Source organism: Abramis brama, assembly GCF_963993115.1.
Source record: "Abramis brama genome assembly, contig: SCAFFOLD_138, whole genome shotgun sequence".
Lineage (NCBI taxonomy): Eukaryota > Metazoa > Chordata > Actinopteri > Cypriniformes > Leuciscidae > Abramis > Abramis brama.
This window is the reverse complement of record NW_028156018.1, coordinates 24972-29225: the sequence shown is the minus strand read 5'-3', so window position 1 is coordinate 29225 and position 4254 is coordinate 24972.

Genomic DNA, 4254 nt, shown 5'->3' with positions numbered 1-4254 from the left:
CGCGCCGATGCAATTGCACACAAATCAGTGATCAACGTTACTAACCCGCTGACTCCGACCTCGTCTACTCCGTGCGTTACTCAGCATCGGTCACGAGCGCAGAGGCCGCGATCAGCTATGGTCTCGTTTACGCCGGCTCCAACATGCCACCACGAAGCCTGGATATTTCCGCAGCGGAAGACGCGAGTCAGGTCTAGACCAAGAAAACTCTCTCCGACCCTCCCGGTTTTCGAGATATCCACACAAAACCGCTTCTCCCCTCTTCGCGAAACAGAACGCGATGCTGTGATCATCGGTGATTCCATCGTTCGACACGTACAAGCTACGTTAAATAAATGCATAGTCACTGCTTTCCTGGTGCTCGTGTTTCTGAAATCGCTGCTCACGTTCCCGAGATTCTGAACGAGCGCGTCGGAACTGTGGTCCTGCACGCGGGAGGGGCCGACATCAGGCTGCGACAGACAGAGGTTCTGAAGAAAGACTTCAGGAATCTGATCGATACGGTACGCAGCACATCGCCTGATATAACGATCATTGTGTCAGGACCGCTTCCCACGTACCGACTAGGTCATGAAAAGTTTAGTAGATTATTCGCGCTAAATGAATGGTTAATATCATGGTGCAATGAGCAGAAACTGCTCTTTGTAAATAATTGGAATCTGTTTTGGGAGCGTCCTAGGCTTTACCGTGCTGATGGCTTACACCCAAGCAGATTCGGATCGGATCTTCTGTCAGATAACATCTCCAAAATGTTAAATACCTTTTGACTAGTAACCAAAAGTTCAAATCATAGTCTCTGCTGCACCAAATTAACTGATATAAATACTAGTGTAGAACATTGCATAGAAACTGTGTCTATTCCTCGTTTAGTGAGATCAAATAATAAATCTACTGCAGGATCTAGAAAAAATCTAATTGTTATTAAACCAGAAAATGTTGCTATTAGTAACCAAAAACAATTTCTAAAGCTAGGTCTTCTAAACATTAGATCACTCACACCTAAGGCAGTTATTGTAAATGAAATAGTCACGGATAATAGCTTCGATGTACTTTGCCTTACTGAAACTTGGCTTAAACCTAATGATTATTTCGGTCTTAATGAGTCTACTCCATTAGGATACTCCTATAAGCACGAACCCCGTCTGATTGGTCGTGGCGGCGGTGTTGCAGCGGTCTATAGAGATATTCTCAATGTTACTCAGAAAACAGGTTATAAGTTTATTTCGTTTGAAATACTTGTACTAAATGTTACGCTCTTAGATGTTAGAAAAAAATCCATATTATCTCTAGCCTTGGCTACCGTATATAGACCGCCTGGGCCTTACGCTGATTTCCTAAAAGAGTTTGCAGATTTTCTCTCAGATCTATTGGTCAATGTAGATAAAGCATTAATTGTTGGAGATTTTAACATACACGTAGATAATCCAAATGATGCTTTAGGGGCTGCGTTTATAGATTTATTAAATTCCTTTGGGGTCAAACAAAACATCACAGGACCAACTCATCGTCTTAATCACACACTCGATTTAATTATATCATATGGAACCGATCCAACCGATATAGATATCATTCCACAAAGTGATGATGTCACTGACCATTACTTGGTAACTTGCATATTACGTACTGCTGTAATATGTCATGCGGCGCCGCGTTTTCGACCAGGCAGAACAATCCTTCCATCCACCATAGATAATTTCTCGAGTTGCTTATCTGATCTGTCTCAGCTGCTGCCTGAACCCAAACAAACAGATGAACTAGAAGAACTTACTAGCACTATGAGCACCATTCTCTCTAGAACATTGGATGTTGTTGCACCCGTTAGATTAAAAAAGGTTACAGAGAAAATTAAAGCACCATGGTACAATAATACTACGCATGTTCTAAAGAGAGAAACCCGTAATTTGGAGCGTAAATGGAAACAAACTAATTTAGAGGTCTTTAGAATCGCGTGGAAAGACAGTATGTCACGTTATAAAAAGGCCCTAAAAGCGGCCAGGGCTGAGCATCTCCGCAAACTAATAGAAAACAACAAAAACAATCCTAGGTTTTTATTTAACACCGTGGCTAGACTAACAAATAAACAGACGTCACCCGAACAAAATATCCCGTTACAGTTTAGTAGTAATGATTTCATGAACTTCTTCACTGAGAAAATAGAAAACATCAGGACCACAATTGTAAACGTTCAATCCTCAATCGCACCTTATAATTCAGCCTCAATTTTCCCCCCGCAAGAACAATTACAGTGCTTTACAACTATAGAACAAAAAGAGTTAAATAAACTTATCACTTCATCTAAAACAACAACATGTTTATTAGATCCTATACCAACTAAACTACTGAAAGAAGTGTTACCTGTAGTGGAAGAGCCTCTCCTCAATATTATTAACTCGTCTTTATCTTTAGGTCATGTTCCAAGAACATTTAAACTGGCAATGATAAAACCTCTCATTAAGAAACCACAATTAGACCCGCATAATCTAGCAAATTATAGACCCATTTCAAATCTACCTTTTATGTCTAAAATACTAGAAAAAGTTGTGTCCACTCAACTGGGCTCTTTCTTGCAAGAAAATGATATCTATGAAAAGTTTCAGTCAGGATTCAGGCCGCATCATAGCACTGAAACTGTGCTCGTTAAAATCACAAATGATTTACTTTTAGCTTCTGACCAAGGCTGTATCTCAATACTAGTTTTACTTGATCTAAGTGCTGCGTTCGATACTATAGATCATACAATACTCTTAGATCGACTAAAAAATTATACTGGTGTTCAAGGACAAGCATTAAGCTGGTTTAGATCATACTTATCAGACCGCTACCATTTTGTCTATTTAAATGGAGAAAAATCGATCATAATTCCAGTAAACTATGGAGTGCCGCAGGGATCTGTGTTGGGCCCTCTGTTATTCTCAATATATATGCTGCCACTTGGAAATATTATAAGGAAACATGGAATTAGTTTCCATTGTTATGCTGATGACACTCAAATATATATTTCATCACGGCCGGATGAAAATGCAAAATTATCCAAATTGACAGAGTGTGTTAAAGATATAAAAGATTGGATGACGCTTAATTTTCTTTTATTAAATCCAGACAAGACAGAGGTAATAGGGGTTATGCGGAACGCCCAACGTTCGAACCGGAAAACAGGTATAAACATTTCCGGTTTGCACTACCGTACGCATCTGCAGCGGTAGGTGATCTATGAGGTAACTTATTTTGCGCTTTTTTTAGAATACAATTCTTATTTCTGTTTTAATTAAAATGTCACGAATGCTTAAGTATCAGAAAAAATTTTTTTATAAAAAAATAAAATGCAGTCTTCATTTGATTGTTTTAATCGTCTGCAAGCAAATATAAAAGGTTAAACTACGATGATAGCATACAAGTCTAAACTAACTTAGCCTACTGATAGTTAGCTAACTCTACATCGGGTGCCATTAGCAAAAGCTACATATACTAACTTACATACCTTCATAATCATGAATAAATGAGGAGGCATAAAAACTTAAATCCTTTATCTAACGGAGTACTCGGGGCTCTGGAAGTCCGTTTGGCAATACGATGTACATCTGAAATGGATAGAATGGGTAGCTCCTGTAAACACCGGCTATAAAAGGTCGCCATTCAGACTACGCTGTGTTTACCTCAGTAGCTGACGACCGGAAGTAGTTAAACCTGTTTTGTAGAACCCGGAAGTATGTTGCGCATAACCCCTATACTTACCGTTTCAAAAAAACGCCCACAGAACCTCTCACAATACAACTTTGACATCGTAGGATGTCCTGTTACTTTATCCTCTACAGTAAAAGACCTGGGTGTTATACTCGACGGTAACCTGTCTTTTGAAAATCATATTTCGTATGTTACAAAAACAGCCTTTTTCCACCTTAGAAACATTGCTAAGCTACGTAATATGCTATCAGTTTCTGATGCAGAAAAGTTAGTTCATGCATTCATGACCTCGAGACTAGATTACTGTAATGCTTTATTAGCCGGTTGTCCTGCATCCTCAATAAACAAGCTACAGTTAGTCCAAAATGCAGCCGCTAGAGTTCTTACTAGATCAAGAAAATATGATCATATAACACCGATTTTATCATCACTTCATTGGCTACCTATAAAGTTCCGTATTAATTATAAGGTATTGCTACTGACTTATAAAGCCCTAAACGGCTTAGCTCCAGTCTATTTAACGGATCTTCTATCACCCTAGAAACAATTCCACTAGAAACAAACTTTGTTGTA